Here is a 21,631-nt window from a genome sequence, read left to right on the forward strand (position 1 = left end):
CATTATCCGTCAGGATAATCTCAGGAACCCCAAATAATCGGAAAATCATATTTTCCACGAATTCCGAAAGAGGACCAGCTTTCGCTTCTCGAAATGGTTGCACTAATACAAATTTTGAAAAAACGTCGGTCGCAACTAGCAGGCATGTTGCTCTATTTTTGCCGGAAGCCGGAAGTGGTCCAACAAAATCAAGCGTGACAAACTGCCACGGATATTCGACTGGCTTCTGTGAGCCCATGGGCGGAGTGGTGTTGATGTTCACTGCTTTGCTCGTCTGGCACGCCAAGCACTGCCTACAGAATTTCCGGACCTCTGCGTTCATTTTAGGCCAGTGATAGCGTTCCTTGAGCGCAGCCAGTGTTTTCTCGTAACCGAAGTGTCCTTTTTCGTGCTCCTGTAGGATCAGCTGCTTTCTTTCCGAGCCTGGTGGGTAACGTTTCCAAACGAATCGCGGATCAGTCTGATGATTTGACGTCTTTGCGTACTTCCAAATTTCCCCGTTAATGATACGAAAGTCATGGTATTTTCCTGAATTTAACGTTATGTCTTTAACCAACTCCTGATAATCTACGTCGATGGATTCCAATGATACAGCTTCAATCGATCGCGACAAGCAATCGGCTGTAATATTGTTTTTCCCTTTTCGATATTCAAGCTCGATGTCGTATGATTGAATACGAAGAGCCCATCGAAGAAGTTTTGAATTTCCCGATTCCGCGCCAATTTTAAACAGCCAGAGGAGGCTCCGTGCATCGGTGACTACTTTGAACCGCGAGCCTTCCACATAGTGTTTAAAGTTGTCGATCGCAAGCAGGACACCCAAACACTCCTTCTCGACCGCCGAATATTTCCGCTGAGTTGCGCTAAGTTTTTTGCTAAAATACCCGATAACCCGTGTCTCACCCTCCTGGACCTGAACTAACGCAGCTCCCACTGCGTTATCCGAAGCATCAGACTCGATTGTAAAAGGCTTTCCAAAATCGGGGTTGGCGAGTATTGGTGCTGAAGTGAGAACTGCTTTCAGTTCTTGAAAAGAGTTTTCCGCCTCAGGCGTCCAGGAAAACTTCTTCTCTTTTTTCAAAAGGTCGGTTATGTTGGCGGTTATCCTACTATAATTTGGGATAAATCTTTGGTAAAATCCGGCAAGTCCCATCAAGCGACGAACGTCTTTTACCGATTTCGGTCTGGCATAATTTAGGATAGGCTGAATCCTAGACTGGTCGATACGGATCCCGTGTTCTGTAAGCAGGTACCCTAAGTACATAACCTGCTTACGACAAAATCTTGATTTTTCAAGAGAAATGGTTAATCCTGCGTTTTTAAGTCTTTTTGCGACTTCCCGCAAAAGTCGGAAATGTTCATCTAGGTTCTTCGTGGCAATCACTATGTCATCTAAATAGACAAACACTTGTGGCTGTAAGTCGAACCCTAGTGCCTTGCCCATAAGACGACACATCGTGAATGGTGCGTTTGTTACCCCAAATGGACACACCTTGAAGCGAAACAACCCTTTAGACGTCCGGAAGGCTGTGTAGTTCCGACTTTCCTCCTTGAGGGGTATCTGGAAATACGCATCCTTCAAGTCAATTATTGAAAAAAATTTTGCCGATTCCAGTCGGTGGAAAATGTCCTGCATATTTTGCATCGGATAAGAGTCCTTTACAGTCATCGAATTGATCCTTCTTGAATCCAGGCATACTCGGATTTTCCCATTCGATTTTCGAACAGGAACCAAAGGATTGGTCCACTCGCTGTAACACTCCTCAATCGCTCCCAGCTCCTTGAATCGATCAATCTCTGCGTCTATTTCGCGTTGAATGTATGGAGAGCATTTGTAGATTGGCTGGTTCCTCGGCTTCGCGTCATCTTTAAGGATGATCTCGTGCTCGATGAGATGAGTTCGTCCGAGTTTCCCCGGGGCCGTAAATACAAAATCCTTAACTGCTTCAATAAGCTCGCCCCTCTCGTGATCTGAAAGATCATGCTCCGTCTCAATATTCTCCGGTACAGGTTCTTCTGGCGGATCAAACGTCGGCACGTCTAGTGTTCCATCCGATTCATTCTGGGCGAGTTTTGGAAGTTCACCCGATGGTTCAATATTGAAACAGATCAGAGCGTCTGTCACCGCATTTAAGGTTTCAATCGACTCCGGTCCGTTCCCAATATCAATCATTGGACGAATTCCAAAACTTTCCCAGAAATCCGCTCCTAGGATGAGTTTTCTCGAAATTTGTGGTACGATAAGCGTTGGTATGATTTTGGTAACTTCTTTGTAACGAAATGGTAGGTTGAGGTATCCTAAGCACCGATACTCTGTCCCATCTGCTGTGCTGACTCTAACGGCTGCTGGAAGAATTTTCAGACCGTATTTTTCTGCCATTTCCGACGAATTTGTTACGCTGATGGCAGCTCCTGAGTCCAACAAAGCATCGATTTCCGTTTCGAAAACATGTACGCGGATGTGAGGACATTTGCTTGGATTTATACGGATGTGGTGGATTTTGAAAAGTGGGTCAAATTCGTGTATTTTGGGAATGACTTTATTTTTAGGAGTGCTAACATTCCCATTTCGACACCCCTGACTTAGTTTCCCTGTTGAAATTTACTATTGGCGTATCCTGTTCTTGAACAACGTTCACAAGAACGGATGGTACGGCCAAGGTTTCCACAGCCGTAGCAAAAAATAACCCTTGGTTTGGTACAATCCCTCCAACCATGACCTTCTTGGTGGCAATTCCAACAGGCCGATGCCGAGGGTAAATTGTAGTTCGAAAATTGCTGTTGTCGCGATTGCTGTTGTTGTTGATTCGATTGCTGATTGGATTTTGATTGATCCTGGCCCTTATCGGATGATGTTGTTGCTCGTTGATGACTTGAATAGTTAGGGTGGGGTTGAGCTGAATTTGCACTCTGTTTGAAAGGACGACCATTCAATGCATTAACACCCGCTGACTCCCCGTCTTCCGAAAACTCCTCTCCGGAATCCTCCCCGACTTCTACATTGTTAATCGCTCTTTTCGATTGTGGTTCCCACGAATTTTGTAAGGAAAGATCCGTAGCGTCAATTTTACGGTTGATCCTTATCAACTCTTCCAGCGAATTGATGTCTACAACAGAAACCTTTGATTGGTAATGATGTCTCATGTTGTCCCAAATTGCCTCAAACTTCGCTCTTCTAGACATAGGTCTAGTAAGCATTCGATTGAGTTTCTCAATTTCTGTCACAAAGGATGCAAACGACTCCCCTCGATGCTGTTTTCTATCTTTGATCTTTTGGCGGATGCCTTGATCCTTATTAGGGTTCCCGAATCTATTTTTAATTTGTTTTTCGAACTGTTCCCACGTCTCAAAATTATCCACGTAGGTGAAGAACCAATCGGACGCCGAATCTTCCAACAGAAGATGAATATCTCCTAACAACCTTTCTTTCGAAATCCCTTCCCTCTCTGCTAATTTATTAGCTTTGTAGAGAAAGTCTTCCACACTTAGAGAACGAGGATCCCCCGAAAACTTAATCTTCCATTTCTCTACCCTGTAGAAATGATCTCCCCTTTCCCTAACTTGGGTTCGTCGCCTGCCATTTCGATCCGTTTCTGGTTCCGAACCAGTGCGTCTACCCCTCCTAACCAAATCGCTGACCCTGCTGTCCGCGTCGCTATCCATCATCGACTGCTCCTCTTCGCTGTCGCCGTCGCTGTCACTATGATGCGCTCGTCTACGGTTGAATCGATCGTCGTTCCGCTGTCGTTGCTTAAGCTTAGTAGGAGTAGATGCACTGTCGGAATTTCCCCCATTTAGGCCACCTTCTTGATCGGCCATTAACGCTAACATCGCCTTCATCATGTCCTCCATCTGTTCCAACCTCTTAGTGACCGCATCGCTTGGTTTGGTTTCTGCTGAAGGCCTGGTTTCCTTCTGGATTGCTCCAAGACTATTGCGTTGATTTCCTGTCTGAATTTGGGTCATGCTAGTATTCCCGGAAGGCCCCCCATTCTGTGTTAACAGATCTCGTATCTGTTCTTTCACCGGTGTTGCTGGAAGTACTACCCTATTGGCACTCATAACGCTTTCAATCCTACGAACCAAGTCCCTTCTCATTTTCTTCTGATCCTCAGATGTTGCCTGAAGTCGCTTTGAGCGATACCAATAATGTAGTAAGCGTGATTCGCTCTTGGCATCCATTTTCTTACGTTGAATCGACCTTTCGATACTTGACAACTGTTCCCCTATATAACAGAAAAAATCCGAAACTGAATCATTGGATTGATAGTTTCGCCTTTGTGCCAAATCTTCCCGAAAAATTGTCCGTAGAATTCGTTGTTTGCTCGGCAATTCTAGCTTACGAGCAACATCTCCTAAACGATCTCGAATTGCGAGCTCATAATCGACCTCTTCTAGACTCAAATATTCAGCGCATGGAAAACGATCCATTTTAACAATAGTAGTATTAATTTATCTTAAAATGTAAAAATAATGCAACAGATTTAATTGCGAAAATAAAAATAAAATAAATAGATAAATAATAATATGATATGTAAATGAGCAAAAAAAAAATGTTAAATTAAAAAAAATATTATCTAGCCATGAGTATTGAAAGAGCATCAAAATTCATTATGTTTGTAGAAAATGCGTTCAACGAAGGAAAAAGAAATAAAAATATAAAAAATGAGATGCAACTGTTCTTTTTTTTTTTAATAATTAAATGAAGGAAAAAAAATTAATGGTAAGAAAGTTTTTCGAGCCACTCTAAAAGTTGGGCGCCACTGCAACGGGAGGCAGTTGGGCGTGGGAGTAATCAAGGTGCTAAGCGGATGATTTAGATGCGCCACTCCGAAGAGACCATCCCCCTGTTTAGTGCTTGCCCGGCCAAGAGACCCATCAATAGGGTGGGTGTATTTTGTATGGCCCTGGATTACCGATCACCCCACTGTTCCTCAAACCGTCGACTCCAACCAAAGACCTCTGAACAAGCTACTTGGAAAATAATAACAACTTCGAAGATAAGGTCTTTGTTGGTCACAAAAATACCAACGCAAAAAGAAAATCAATTTTCTCAAAAATCCTCATTCGACCCACTTTACCCGAACAAATTCCTTAGAACCGCTTAGGAGGGAGAATTGGGGGCTGAATAACATCGGAAGTCAACCCAACCTTCCAGTAAAAAAAACCGAAACCCGAAAAAAAACGAAATCTTCAACTCATAAATAAAAGCTACTGCAACAAAGTTTCATTTGATTTGTAGATCTACTATATTAAGCCATCAGAATAGTTTGGTGGTTAGTGGGTGGGTTTACATTTTAGATTTTCGATTTTCCTACTACTAGCTGCTACATTTCAGTTTGGGTGTTTCCCCCTAACTCTAAGCGCTCGCAAGCGCTTCCTGGCTTATTGAATTTCCCTCAGATTTAACGGTGGTAGAGTGCTATTTTGGAATGGCCAATCTAAGAATTTTTCCTAGGAAATTCTCATAGTGCGAGTTTGGGGTTTGGTTATTGGTGGTTCAATTAATTAACGATCGTTATGTCATCATCGAATTTACATCCGGATCGATCTCAGATCCGCTCAAACGAGTTTGGTGGAGTTGCAAAGCAACACAAAAAAGATTGTAAATTCAACGGGGTTCGAACTCGTGATCTCACGATTGCTGGGTTCGAATACTGCAGCGACCCAACCGACTGAGCTATCGCAGTTGGTTGATCACTTGATGACCTAGATAGGTAGAAGAGAATGCTGCGGTTGATTTCGATAATGAGTACTCACTCGTTTGTCAGTTGCTCAAACCTTATTTTTACCCGGAAGAAGCTCGGTTTCCGGGAAAATCCTGATCGTGGGTTCTCCTGGGGATGGATCCACTAAGCTGCTCAGCTGCCGTCTCGCGTATGCCGCTTCGCCGACCTACGGGGTTCTTGTCGGTCGAAACGTACCACGTGTTGTTGGGTGGCTCTCGCAAGTCGGTATCGCTTTCCTGTGGACTTGTCGTTCGGGATTGCAGGGTAATCGGCACCTCCGGTGATCTGTGATGGAAATTAATGAACCACTACGCACTTTGATCGCAATAAAAAAAACCAATTACCCTTTCTTCAAATTCGGATCGCACTTAAAAAAACTAGCAATAATATGGGATGCACTCGGAGGGAAAACTGAGGGAAAAAAGTAACTTTAAAAATTTGTTGAAGACCTGGTTAATTTTTAAATTAGTACCTCTTTGTACTAATGCACGCGCGAAACTTCAAATTATTTCCGATCCTTCCTGCTTCACAGTCCAAAGAAAAGTGGACGAGAAAAGAATCAGTCCTCAGATCAAACTGGTTATTGATCTTCGTGACCGGAACTGCGTAATTATTAGCGAACTAATAATTACGAAATTCCCCGAAGAAAATATCTTCTTATTAGAATTGTTTTCCTTTCACCCATCCGAAATCAAACCTCCTATCTCGGGTCTAAGTTCGGGTGGATCGATATCGACAAGCAGGTTCACCACTACATTCATACTATCCCCGTGCTGGGGTTATTGACCGGGCGCCTACCAAAACAGCTGGTGATAACAGGCTTCACCTAAATCATACGCTAAGCGATCACACCCCAGTTGCAAAAATATCTCATTATGGAATTCCTGCATGACGTCATAGGTGGAATTCCCTCGGAAGGAGGGTTGACGCCGTTGAGTGCCTCGGTAGGCAGCACTCTCGTGAGTTCCTGGAGTAGGAGACCTCTCTCGGAAGCAGAACTCGCAATCTAATTTTAGATTGAGTAAAACGGGGATGCTCAAGTGAAATATGTTCTTTGAAGTCGATATTTATTGAAATGAAATCGGGATGTTCAAGAAGAATATTTTCAGCAAAGTCGATACTGTTACAATTGTTGACAATTTCAAAGACCTTTTGCACAATATAAATGATTCTCATTATCACCTCACTGCCTCCCTGAGCTTTTTCAACGCCCCCGAAAAGTGTCTTAAAATAATATTTTATTTAAATTACAAGTATTCTGAAACGATAAACTATATGCACATTGATGGAGATTTAGGCGCAAAATAGAGATCCTGTCTTGGAAGTCTTTGAAAACCGGATGAAACAAGCTAAAAAGCTTTTAAAAACAGTGAAATGATGGTTTGTTAATTTTCCATAGAATAATCTGTTAATAAGATATTTTCGATCCTCCGATTAACTAAAACATTTCCAAATAAAACCAGCGTATTGTGTTGGTCTTCGGTACAGGTTAGTGAGATTAATATATTTCTATTGAAAATGTTATGACGCAAAACACGAAGGACAATCCATCGAGCAATGTAATGACCGGTCCGCGTGTTATCAAACGCGTCATTTTCATTAAATTATATTGCAGTTGTGTTAATGGGTCCAGAGACAGAGGGTTAGAGAGAGAGGCAGAGAGACATAAGCTAGTAAGTCGGGAAAATGAAACAGAAAAAAGGTCAAACCTCAATATCCAAGGTATTTATCAGTACAATAAAGTGACATGTTTTGGTATCACAATGAGCTTCGTTTTACTGCAATGAGGCCAAATTGGCATGTCAATGGTAGGTACTCAATCTAACGATGATAATTTCCACCAAACAGTTTGAATGAAGCACTATGAATAGCAGTGCCAGCCTTGGATAGGTTTAGGTTGTTGAAGTCCTTGCCACGAAGATCCATTTCCGTCTAGCATCGACAAGGTTTTTCATAATCCAAACAGATATCTCACGTTCATTTTCAACAATGTAGAACACAGTAATTACTTCTGGATGGCGTGCATTTCACTATTTACTTAGCTGTAAATATAGTTCAGTTTGGGAAAACCTTGGTATAAAGGGTATAACTTAGTCGATTGTTGAAAATCGTAGAGACAAAGTAGTTAAAGCAATGGTAGATTTGAATATTACCCTTAAAAAAATGAACACACACATATAGGATCTCAGTGAAACTTCATAAAAAAAAGGTTCCTGATAACTGATTACATCGTCATTCCAAATTTAAAACATGCATGACATCGAGCGAACGTGTCTTCAGAATTGTATGCATCTGGAATTGTGCGTCATCAGTATTGTGCGTCCAGTTGAATGAAATATAAAATTTAACACATTGTAGATTATTCATCAATGCTCGCTAAATCTTAGAATACTGGAAATAAATCTGTGGTTCGACCAAAATAAATCTGTAATAATATGATTTTGTTGCCGTTATTGAAAATTCGTGACAAATAATAAAGAAACAGTACCTTTTTTATGCAAAGATCAGTTCTAGGATCATTTCAAAGTTTCGAAAGAGAAGTAATAAAATAAATCAACGATAATTAACTCTTAACCAAAAATGAAAAAAATATGTCCTTTACTAAAACTTCGTTCAACTTTTGTGTGCTTTTGGTAAACCTTGGCAGTAGGTATCACACTTGAAATTTAAAATGTTTTCAAAGATTCAAAGGTTTACCTTTTTTTAAATACATATAATTTACTTCTAAAAAATCTGCTTTTTGGTTGAATCAAAGCAATCGAGAGATTCCTTTTAATTCAACAACGGTAAATGAAAGTTTCAGATACCGGTATTTCGATAGCAACTTACTAATCAATCGAAAACACTCACTGAAGAAGATAGTAAGTTGCTATCGAAATACCAGTATCTGAACCCTTTCATTTACCGTGGTTGAATTAAAAGTAATCTTTCGATTGCTTTGATTCAGTTGAATCATTCAACCAAGTAGGCTCACAACACAATAGGTGCTTTTTGATGTAATGGTCAATTTAGTTATTAATTACAAGTATTAAGCCAGTGATTAAGTTTTCAAACAGAGTTTCAGATTTAAATTTTGTTTCTTTCTCGATGCTGATTCGAGTTTGAAAAGCTGTCAAACTTTAGCTTTTAACTCTCAATAGCTTTGGAATTTTGTATTTGAATTCCATGTATCTATTCACCTTTTCCAACCCGTCATTTATTGGCTTTCATGAATTTTTCTGTACGTATTCAGGTCGGAAAAATCCGGGTATAGGGTTTCTAAATTTTCAACTTAAGCCAGGTAATTTCCGGGTAAATCCAGCCATAATTTAGGTATTTTCTATAAAATGGTAAGAGCAAATCTGAAATGTAAACACACGAGAAATGATTTTTACTGAGGTACATCAGCGGTGTTTAAATCTAATCTCACAATTCCAAAATAATGCATGCGAATTTATTTCACTAAAACCAGTTGGAAAATTTTCAGTATCGAAAAATTGTGAATAATCAGGGAGGAAATTTGGCCTTTCAAAGTTTTTCATTGAAAATCCTGGCAAACCCATTTGCCACTGGGCAATCTGGAATGGGTATGAGGTTCTTATATTCAGATACATTAAAATAAAAGTTTTACATTCATACAAATTTCAACTGAACATTTTTCATAGAGAGCAAAAAGTGATAGAGACTGCTTAAAATTTCAAAAAATGATTGCCGCTGTTTAATAACAAAACAGAGGCAATCTAAGTACTACTTTTTTGTAAATGAAAAACTTTGATTTTCTTTTTAGCTACAGCTCAACTTTAGTGTTCGATTGATTCAAAAATATACACGCATTTTGGAAACAAATAGGTAATTTGATTTTAATTTTTGTTGTTTGAAAACAACAGTTATGCTTTGCATTTACGGTTAACGATAAAATAAATCTGATGCTTCAAAAACAGTGAAAAGCAAAGAATTATAAAATAAGGCTTAAAAAATTTTCCATTTTCCTATTTTTCCATTTGGTCGTTTCCGCTTGTTCCTACAGCAGATGCCAATTGCATCATACAATTTTAAAATTTTCTTCTTGATCTAAGAAAATCCGTGTTCACAAGACTCAATTATCGGTTCCGAGGAAAGGATTAGAGTTCACAAGACTCAATTATCGGTTAAGCACAATTTTTTAAAATATTTTATTCAAAGATATATTCATACTATTTGCGCAGTGAGTTTGAGAGCCGCAGCTTAATATTCAAAGAGCCGCATGAGGGTCGCGAGCCACAGGTTGCCGACCTATGCCCTAGGCCCTTCCATTATTTCCATTTTCATTTTTTCTTCAAAGTTACCGATTTGATAGGGTTCCTATCCATTTGTCCAATACGGGCTTACTGTTGTTATGTCCTAATTTTTTAAATAATAAAAATTTACCATTGAATGACTATAAAAATAGCACTATAACTGTTCATATACAAAGGAAAAAAGTTGTTCTTTCACATTAAACAACCAGTTTGCTTCTAAATGCTTTTTGGTATCATCGGGAGAGCTGTTTGTTTGTGAGCTTTGGAAAAATAGATATTTTAAGATTTTGAAATTAAATTTTTACTAAGAGAAAACAATTTCAAATACTAACCAAATTTTGCTTATTTTATACTCAGTTAATAGGCTTCCCAAAGTAGAAAACAGATTTCAAAAATTCAAACCATAGACTGATGATTATGAGGAACAGTTTAATGTTGGTCAAATTTACCCCGGTGATCAAAGTTACCCCGTTTTACGGTGCCTGAAAGTACAATAAAAATCGTTACCTTAAACATTGACCTGAAAAAAATTTTAAACATTCAACTTTTTCTATTTAAAAAAACAGTCAAATGTCAAATTGATGGAATCTTCAATTATTTGTAAAATAAACATAAAATTTCATTTAGTCGGGGACGGGGTTTTTATTAAAATCGGCTTAAAAGCAAAGCCAATCATTATTTTTACTTACTTTTGCGCAGAACTTTTCGAAATATGTTAATCTAACAATTCATGCTAATTAAAACTGTTTGATATGCAGTTGTCAAAAGCTACAGACAGGAGAAGCTTAAAACATGCAAAAACTTGAAATTTTTTGATTTTTTTTAATTTGGTTGCCTCAGAAATCCTTGGTCCATTTTTTTCCAATCTAAAAAACTGATTAGCATTTAGGTCTAAGAGCTACCACCAAGGTACCCGAAATCAAAGAAGAATCCTTAATTTCACAGAATTTTTAGATAATTTTCATTACAGAATCTGTGCCACAATGCATAGAATTTTGGAAATATTCACAGATTTTTTTTAAAATTTAGTACCTATTATCAAAATTATAATTATAATGTTAACATAAAATTTGAATTTCTAACTTTGTATAAGATTGTTATATGAATTGTTTTTTCTCAATTTAAATGTAAAAAGACCCCATTTTTCAGGACTTTTCAATGAAATTATTGCTATTTCTATCACAGAAAACCATCACACTATAACTTACTTTTCATATAAGTTGAGATACCTCAGTTCTTTAAGCAACAAGTGTAACCAAAAGTTATATGAAAATAAAGCTATAGTCAGTTTTAATATGTTTCAAAATTAAGGAAAAAATGTTGACGTGTGTTAAAACTACAACCGAAAATGTACTGAAAGTCATGTTCCTTAGCCCCCGTGGTTATGCAATTAAAAAAATATAAAAAAAATTTCCTCATTTATAAACTTATTTTGTGGAACAAAAGCTGTTTGTAATTTTAAAACTAAGCATCTGTGATTTTTTTTAAATGGGTTTTAGAATAGGGATACCATACGTACTCTTTTAAGAGTACATCTACTCTTTTTTGATCGAGAAATGGACGTACTCTCCTTTTTGTGAAATTTTACGGAATGTACTCTTTTTTATAAGAGCCATTTAATCAGAAAAATTAAATTGTTTGTTTCAGATTAGGAAGTATGTTTTCCACAGCTTATACAAGAAATACGAAAGAAATACGAAAGAAATACAACTTACAAACAAATTTAATACCTTACCTGAATATCCGTATTCATGATGGCATCTTTGAATCGTAATTTACAGTGAACGCAATAAGCGCCTTTGAGTATACAATAAACCCCCGAACAGTTTTCATAGAGCACAAAATCAGTATACTCAAATGCTTCGTAGCGTACAAATCTAACATATTGTTTGTTCAAAGGAAATATACGCGCCTGAAATCTTTTGAATTCAAGTTTTTTATCGTGTTTTGTGGGGTTTGTAAGCACAACATCAATACTACTTTTCCTGCTTTTTCTTTGAATAATCCAAATAGGAATATTCAGCCTCTGACTTTTTCTTTTTTATTATTTCTTGCTAAGCTTGCTAAGCTTGGCATTCATAATAATATGATTGATTGGCTCAAGTCATTTTTAACTGAAAGGTGCATAAGAATTAAAATTGACGATAGCATCTCCTTGCCTTTTATAAACCGATCTGGCGTCCCTCAGGGTAGTAACTTGGGGCCTTTATTATTTGCATTATTTTTCAACGATTTGATAACCAGTTTAGACGATGGAACGAAAATTGGATATGCTGATGATCTGAAAATATTCGTTTCAATAGAATGCGCTGCGGACTGTGAATACCTTCAATCGTTGTTAGACCACTTTGATGGATGGTGTAGACGTAACAAATTATCTGTTAGTGTCTCAAAGTGTTCTGTGATAACCTTTCACCGGAAAAAATCGCCTATTCTATCTGACTACTACATCGGCAATGAGCATATAAAAAGAGTCTTCGAAGTTAATGATCTTGGTGTTATCCTAGATGATCAGCTTACCTTCAACAATCAACGTTCTTCGGTAATTAATAAGGCCAATCGACAACTCGGCTTCATGTCTAAAATATCGCGAGAATTTAAAGACCCGTATTGCTTGAAGTCACTTTACTGTGCACTCGTCCGATCAATTATTGAGCACGCTGCAATCGTTTGGGCTCCGTATCAACTCAGCTGGATTTTACGAATCGAACGTGTACAAAAACGGTTTATTAGATTCGCTTTACGATCTAAATGTAATAAATACACTAAATCTCTTTATTCTCTCATCAACAGGAAATCCCGACTTTGCCTGAAGAATAAGATGCTTATTTACAAGCAAGTCTTCCGACCAGCGATAATGTATGCAGTTCCGATTTGGTCTAGCTGCTGCGCGACGAGGAAGAAAGCCATCCAGAGGATTCAGAACAAGGTTCTGAAAATGATTTTGCGGCTTCCACCTTGGCACAGCACCGAAGATCTTCATCGGATTGCAGGCATTGAATCTATCGAAGAGATGGCCAACAAAATCATCTCCAACTTCAGAGGCAAATCGATGCAGTCTTCCATCGCAGAGATTCGCTCTCTCTACAATTAGTTTAATTTTAGGATAGCTTTAGTTTTTAGTTTAAAATATTTTTTTTCACTACAGGATGTTCTCCTTTATAAAAATGCTTGATTGTGCTCAGCAAATTTAAATCGAATAAATAAATTTTAGTGATTATTAAACTATAGGGCTCTGAAAGTTCATTATTGAACTGAACACCTAATTTAATGTATTAATGTAATATAAATGTAATGATGAATTGGTACTAATAAAGATATATTTAAAAAAAAAAAAAAGATTCGCTTTACGCCATTTGCCTTGGAGTCATCCCGAAGATCTGCCCCCTTATTCTCATCGATGCCAGCTCTTGGGCCTAGATACTCTTGAACGTCGCCGAAAAACTCAACAGGCCACGTTCGTCGCAAAAATGTTGAACGGAGAAGTGCAATCGCCGAACCTGCTAAGGATGATCAGCTTTAGAGCTCCGTCGAGAACGTCACGATCTCATTCGCTGTTGTCGAATCGAACTCATAGGACATCTTACGGCTACAATGAACCAATCAGCGCAATGATGCGCATATTCCAGGATGCTGAGCACTTACATCAGTTCGGAGAACCATCAAGCCGTTTTGTTCGTCGTTTACACCAATCAAGATTGTTTAATTCTTTGTGATCGTGTACTTATTCATTTAAACACATTTGTTCGATGAATTAATAATAATAAATAAATAAATAAATAAATTATTTGGAAAATATTTTAGGAGACAATTTATAATTATCATGTACGTCATTCCTAAGCTTTCCATAAATTTTGCTGAGCGTATTTGGGCCGGGCAAATCAGAGCATTTTTATCCAAAAACCTGGCGCAATCCGGGCATTGGATTTTAAAATTTTCAATTCGAAAACCGGGCAATATCCGGGCAAATCTGACGATATATTTGAGATAAATACGCGCATTTTCCTTCGATATTTGGTCAACCAGGCCGGACTGGGCTTTTTCTTTTTTTTATTTGAAAACCGGAAAAGCGCAGATAATACCAGGTAATCTGGAAAGCTTAGTCATTTCTACTACTTCCAGCCAATTGAGGGTATTTGAATGACTTTAAATTCTTAACCTTTTGTTTTTTTTATGAAGTTTTCCTTACTCTCTTGGAAAAGTTGCATGTACTGTTTTTAGCACAGCGTATGGTAACCCTATTTTAGAGGGTGAGAAAACATTCAAGTTCAACCAGTACCGCCAACGAGGGTAACATGCAACACTTTTCAACTTGAATGGCTTTCTAAAAACATAATATCCAGTGCTTATCACACCGCTTATGCATGTATCAAAATGTTTAAGGTTGATGGAATATAAAATTAACGTCATAAAAATTATTGGTTTCTTCAGTTATTTTAAATTTACAAAAATATATGATTTTCTCTACTTAGAAAAAAGGGTAACTTGCAAAAAATTTTGACGGATTGGCTTAATGATATCAACTAAAAACTTTATATTGCTTTTATTATACTATACCAACACTGCTGGTGAAAAAATGTTTTTCGGACAATCACAAAATGTTTTAAAATATTTTTTTTTTCAGTTCCCAGTTTGGGCTAAAAGGCATCAAAATGCAAATCAAAGATTCACCTTTTAAATCTCTTTTCCATGTGCTGGAGTATGATTGTTTTGCATCACGCCTTTTTAATTTCAAAATTTCATCCATCCAAACATTAATTTTGATGATTTCAGCTAGTACAATTTTTTAAGTATTATTTACCCCTAAATGTATGCAGCACCCTAATGCTTTTTCTTTAAAAACATTTTTGACAGAAAAAGAACTGAACCAAAATTTACTGCAATTGGTGCTTTATACGCTATGATATCACAAATGTGTCGTAAACTATAAATTTTCAAAGTTTTCATTTGATTTTTCAACAAAAACAAAGTTTGTCGCAACTTACCCCATTTTCTTAGTAAGATGAAAATCGCATGGTTTTATAAATTTAATATTATATCTGGTGATACCCATTATTTTTCTGACTACGTCCCATAAATCTTAAAACTTTTGGTGTACAAGTGGTGTGATAATCTGTGGATAACAAGTTTTTAAAAGCCTATGAGTTGAAAAGTGCTGCATGATGCCCCACTTGACGGTACTACACGCATGATTCTTTGAAGATCGAAACATTTTGGACTCAAAAATATTTGTGCGTGTTGATTAATTGTTTGAGAGACTTTAAACTTAAAGTTCATTCATCTCTGAAAATTTGTGCGGGTTATAAATTTTACCGTCGGGTATGATAATTTTACTTTGGCTTTGGAGAAGCTGTTCATGGCTGAACTAGGTAAATATTCTTATTGTTTTTACTAATTTATGTTATTATAATGAGTTCTGGTTTACTGGAATTCAAAGAATCATGCAGGCTATAGTTACAAAATAACGAATTACAAAATTAATGGTTTTAAAAACGAACACACACATGTAGAATCTCAGTGAAAGTTCATGTTTCTCTGAATAGATCTGAATTCTACTAAAGCAACAACTATTATTCTATTTTATTCCTAATTAAATTTGATTTATTTTCTGTATATTCTTCATCTCATCCCTACACTATGGTCTTATAAAGCTTTATAAAGGGTTTAATGGCTACACAGCAAAAATTGTTTCCTGTTAAATTAAGCAAATGTCCTGTAACAAAAAGGAGCAGGACATTTACTAAAATTTTACAGGTCGAAAACATGATTACGTGACATTTAATTTTTAGTGTACAACTTTTTTACAGGACATTTGCTGTAATAATAAATGAATCTTCATTAACTTTCAAGGAAAACAATTTAAAATTACAGGTTTTGTTAATTACAGGTGATTTATTTTAAAGGTTGCAGTTTTCAATGACACGTAATAGTCAAATTTTTTTTCTGTGTAGCATCGTACTAATGCTTACACCACCAGCCCACAGAAAGAGTACTATGTATTGCCGTGACCGAGACTCGATCTCATGACCTGGCTTAGAAGACTGAAACGCTATCCTCTAGGCCACGGGCGGCGGCAACTTTCAACTTACTTTTATCAAACCCAATGAATTCAAACTTAATTTTTTTTATAAAAACATACAATTTACTATAGTGCAAAATATATTATGCTGCAGTTTGATAATGTCATAATGAATAGTAATTTTACTATTCAAATCAAGCTCCTCATCCATACTAATCTCTATTATAACACGAAACATATCAACTTTACTATGCACCTTGTAAAAAAACGAATCCTGGCATTGAGAATTTTACTAAAACGCAGTCGAATTTATAATGCGCATCCAAATTTTACTCATAGTAAAATCACTATGTATGAGGTATTTTAAAAAAACAAAACATTAGACTCAAAAACATGGTTGCGTGTTGTTCATTTGAACCACGGATTTTATAGTTTTACTGTGCTTTTCTTTTGAGTGTAATTGGATTTGGAATAAACTTTTTTTTAATGTTTTGGGTACAACATGTTGTTTGAAGTTTGTAACGGTGCAATTCTGGAGTAAACGAAATCTGCAGTCAACTTAAATTGACATAAAGTTACATATACGGGCAAGCGTGATTTGCAAAGCTTCTTATTTTTTTCCTGTAGCATCCAGTCACAAAACAAAAAAAAACCATCTAAACGATCTTCAAACCACACAAAACCACAAAAAATCGTTGGCTTCCAGTACCAACATATAAATAATCGGGATAGAAGAAAGCTCAGTAGATTTAGGTCACCTCTTACTGATGTCTTTTTTTTATGAAATCTCGTTCCACCACCCTCTCGTCATATTTCGAGTAACGCACTTGTCTATTCAAACTGGGCCTTTGAGGAAGTTTTTCAAAACTCATTCACAACTTTTCACCTGGACACTTCAAGCTATCTATAAAGTTTTGCATGCGTGTAGCAGCAACACGTTCCCAACCTTGAATTACAGAAGAACTGAAAAACTGTGTCACCGTTATTATGTTCAATTATTCTTCAATTCACAATGTCCCATTTCAAACCGCTTCTCTTGCCGACCGATAAAGGAATGGCTCCTGGTCGCGACTGACAGAACATTACACCATGGATAAAATATATCCTTCGCATTCAGAGGCCACACTACATGGAACCAAATCCACGGTCATACTCATATGGCTGGCGCTCTATATTTTCACACACGACCAAACGGGGCTTTTCCTCACCGATGGACTGCGATCACCGGGGGCAAGGACACGCAATCCGTACATTCTTGCATACACAACACATGCCACCTCCACTCCATTACGTGTCAAGCGACCGACAGTCTTCACCGGACACTAAAGGCGGGTTAAAGTCCCATAGACAAAACCAGCAAACGAGTAATTACCCCCCATACATCACAAATATGTTTCTCGTGCTGATGGAGCGATTGCACCACCCTCTTCACCATTAAACACACAGACACACTTTCCCAATTCCTGATTTACCAATACCCAATCTCCGCGCACCCACACGCTATCCTACCTGATTGACCCAAGGCAGGAGGAGGACAGGAACGCGATTATAATTTATGCGCCCTTTCCAACACTACAACCGGTAAGGGGGGATGAATAAGGAGGCAAAGTACTGCCCAGAACAGGATGGCGACACCAGAATAATATCCGAGATCTGCTGAGGTACGTCCGGTCACTGGAAAGGTTGGCGCTCGTCTGGACGATTCTTTTCTGATTTGGACAAAGGATATCGAAAAAATCGTGGTGTCGTGCTTTTTTGTCGGTTGAGTTATGGCTAAGTATACCAGGTAACCTGTATCAAACCATCATGCAAATACCCTCGCTGGTCACTTCGTGGTTGGAACACATGGCCGGTACATAATGTTGGTTATTTTTCATTGATTAACATGAAAGAACCTGTTTTGAATCAAATTTAACTTATTATTTAGATTTGTAATGGCTAGTAAGTTTCATAGTTATTTTGATCAAGCTGCCAGACAAAAGCATCAATGGTCAAAATGAACAACAGTTTATAAATCAATGATTTGCAAAAAAAACAATCGTTGATTTTGGGGAAAGCACTGTGCGACCAAGAATTTTTCATACATTTCTGTTGAGATTTCTTATTGAAGTTGTCTACCTTCAGGAGTAGACAAGTTTTTCGCAAGCTCATCTATTGATTTAAAGATTTAAACTGATAGCTGTAGTGGATAAACTTACTCCAATCTTTTTGTGCAGTATTCATTTGTGGATCTTCCAGATTATTTCATTATGAAAATTAAACCTTCATTATTTTGAACTGTGTGTTTAGCCATGTTGTTCCACAGTAGATTTAAATAAATTGGTTTTGGTGGATTTTCCTAATAAAAATCTGAACTAACTTTTCCCTCTACAGCGTCGTAACAGCATCTAGGCATAGATAGATGTGGATTAGGTTGCATGTACTCTTTTTCGATCGAGAAATGGACGTTTTTTTTTGTAAAATTTTACCAAATGCACTCTTTTTTTGTTGTTGAAAGACATTTGATCAGAAAAACCAACGTATTTCCTCCATTTTATGAAGTTGTCTCATATCTTATGCAAAAACTACAAAAGGAATACAGCTTTCAACAAATTACTTTAACATCTTGTATTCATAAGCATGCATATTTGGTTTTTATAAACAGTTAAAGGGTGAAATCGTTTATTTAAAAAATCAAATTGAATTTCTTTTTCAAGTTTAATTAGATTCTTGTAAGTCGATAGTCCAGCTCGTTTTTTGGCTCGATGCACGGTTGTAGACGATACACCCAGCTTATATGCGGCATCTCGGAGAGAGAGGTTAGGGTTTCGCTTGAAACTACCGGCAACTCTCTTTGTCGTCTCAGCGGCTTCCGGTTTTCGATTTCCCCCCGACTTCCAGACTTCCTGGCTGTCGACAAACGTGCCCCAAATACTTTAATTACATTTGTAACGGTTGATTTGGCAATTTTAAGCGATTTTGCCAGTTTTGCGTGCGATACGCTGCTCTTCTTCCTTGGACGGCATTTTGACAACTGAAGAGTGAATTCCAAAATCAAAATAGGAGCAACATTCTACACATACACACCTTAAAAATGAGGGGTGTTCAGGTTTTTTAAATGCAAAATTGAAAGAAATACGTCAAGTTGATATTGACCAAATTTTGACCGTAGCACCCTTTAGCGCGATAAGCGCCTTTGAGTATGCAAACAGTATATGCAGAAAATTTAGGTAATATGCTTAAATGCCTCGTGCACAAATAAAATGATCACAAATATAAAATAATGTTTGTAACGGAAATGTACGTGTCAAAAAAAACTCTTCGAAATGGATTGTTCATGTTTTTATTGTGGTTCGAGAAAAATAAAATCCATGCAAGTACCAAGCAATGCGCCTGGATGATATGCAATACTTGAGCAAAAGGATAGGGTTTGTCCATGTATTTAGTTTAATCCGAGGTTTCACTTATTCGAGGTGGTTCTTTCCCCGAATACCTCGGATAAGCAAGGTTCTACTGCCCATCCTTTTCCTTCTGTTTTGCATACCATTCGGGCGCACAGCTCATCAAATACATGAATTTGTATCAATCTGATGGCTGGGATAACGCGGGAGCCCGGAAACCGGAATTCAGATAATCGGGGTTCAACTTCATCTGTAGTTGCCCTTTTTGCTGTTTCGGGATACGGTAACCCTAATTAGATCATGCCGATTTTCTGAGCGCCTTTTAGTGTACTATAACTTCATATTGCCAGCTTACTTACTTACTTAATGGTCCCGCGTCGATTCTCCGGCGAATAAGACCGTGGTAAAAGACCTCCACTGTCGACAATCCGGAGCCAGCGTCTTCACTTGGCCCCAGTTCAAAATTTTCGTCGACAGTTCGGATTTCGGTGGCTAGGCTTCGCCTCCACGAGTTTCAGGGCCTGCCTCTCCTTCGATGTCTCTCTGGATTCCATTCAAGCGCCTCTCTGCTAATCTGGTTCTCATCTCTTCGCAGCGTGTGCCTAATCCATCTCCACTTGCGTTCCCAAATCTCAATTTCTCTAGCGCCCTTTGATGACACCGGCGATACAGTTCCTTGTTTGAGATCCAATTGCAGGCCACCAAGCGCGGATGATACTCCGCAGGCAGCGATTCACAAAAATTTGCAGTTTCATCGTCGTCACCGCATATGTGCACCAAGTTTCGCTTCCGTACAACAATACGGATTTGACGTTTGAGTTGAAGATTCGGATTTTCGTTTGTAGAGAGATCTGGTGTGAGCGCCAGATGTTCCGGAGACTCGCAAACGCAAATCGGGCCTTTCTGATCCAGGTTTCGATGTCTTTTCTGATACCACCTGTGGATTTTAGAAGAGTGATGTAGAGTTGTTTCCGAGTTTTTAATATACAATATATTAAAAAATTCCTGTAACGATTTCATTGTTTAACTTATGGCTAAATCTCATAGGTAAGTTACTTACGTTTAGTAATTTTCTCTATTTCTACTCCTGCTCTTCTAAATTCTGTATGCGGCTTAATAAGATGTTCTTGTATGCTACTGACTGGTAACTATAGCAACGATCTTCTAAAAGCCGACGCCTTTGACGCCGTTTTGGTTCTGTTACTGCTGGACGCTGGTTGCGGTTAAATAACTTGCACAGTGGAAGCTTTGATCGCGGATTGCTCGAAAGACGTAGTACTTATATCACAACGTTGTGCAATCCTTTCCACTTGCCTTTCACGTGACGTGGTCTAACTAGTCATCCAAGAATGGCCTTAAATTCGTATCAAAAAATAACTGCTCAATAAATCTGGCGCTCTATCTTCACAAAATGCTTCTATCAGTTGTCGCTTATTCTTCTTTTAGAGAAATCTCTCCGAACTACTTCCTGACAACTTTAAAGGTTCTTTCGCACAGCCTTTGCTATCTGTTCCTAGCCATCTACACGGAAAAAATATCAAAATTTCATATGATGGAGGCGCGCCGTGACACTCCCCCCCGTAAACCGGTGCCTGGTTTACTTATGCATCGCGCCGTACATCAAGTATTGCAAGCTTCACAGCCGGACGCTCATAAACTCCATGTGCGGTTTGCACTACTGCTTCCCTTACTTCACCGTCTTTGCCAGGAATAGCCGAAATCACTCTACCGAGTGGCCAGCAGTTGCGTGGAAGGTTGGGGTCAACAACTAGGGCCACATCATCCACCTTGATCGATTTAATTGGTGTGGTCCATTTCGTTCTCCTGGTGAGATCGGGTAAGTAATCTCGAATCCAGCGTTTCCAGAAAACGTTTGCCTCAATTTGCGATGTTTGCCAAGTATTTCTCAAAGCTTGGTTGCTGTCATTGAAAGAAGTCGCCGGTTTCAACCCGTTTGATGATCCCAGAAGGAAGTGGTTAGGAGTCAACACAGAAGAAATTTCGTTGTCCATTGTTAAATGTGTCAGTGGTCTGGAGTTGACAACATTTTCGATCTCTATCAACAGGTTTTTAAGAACTTCATCTGTGAGCTGATGCCGTGGCTTTATCTGGTTGAGATTTCTTTTTACCGTTTGGATCATTCTCTCCCATGATCCACCCATATGCGGCGAGGCGGGAGGAATGAATGACCAGGTTGTATTAGGGCTCGATATTTCTTGGATGACTAAATTTTGATCCATAGACTCA

At 38.2% G+C, this 21,631-nt stretch overlaps 1 protein-coding gene across 7 annotated transcripts in view; it reads right to left on the reverse strand.

Moving 5' to 3' along the window:
- The window catches only part of LOC129747357 (kinesin-like protein KIF12), an 83,866-nt gene extending 66,181 nt beyond the window's left edge, over positions 1–17,685 (reverse strand). For 2 of the 7 annotated variants that reach the window (XM_055741514.1, XM_055741513.1), the window contains exon 1: positions 17,514–17,685. The gene's annotated coding sequence lies outside the window, so the exon portion shown is untranslated. Of the gene's footprint in view, positions 1–16,762 lie in introns of all 7 variants that reach the window. The other 5 variants (XM_055741515.1, XM_055741512.1, XM_055741516.1 and 2 more) reach the window with 3 other exon arrangements.
- Between the last annotated feature and the right edge of the window lie 3,946 nt (positions 17,686–21,631).

Source organism: Uranotaenia lowii, chromosome 2, assembly GCF_029784155.1.
Source record: "Uranotaenia lowii strain MFRU-FL chromosome 2, ASM2978415v1, whole genome shotgun sequence".
Taxonomy (NCBI): Eukaryota; Metazoa; Arthropoda; class Insecta; order Diptera; family Culicidae; genus Uranotaenia; species Uranotaenia lowii.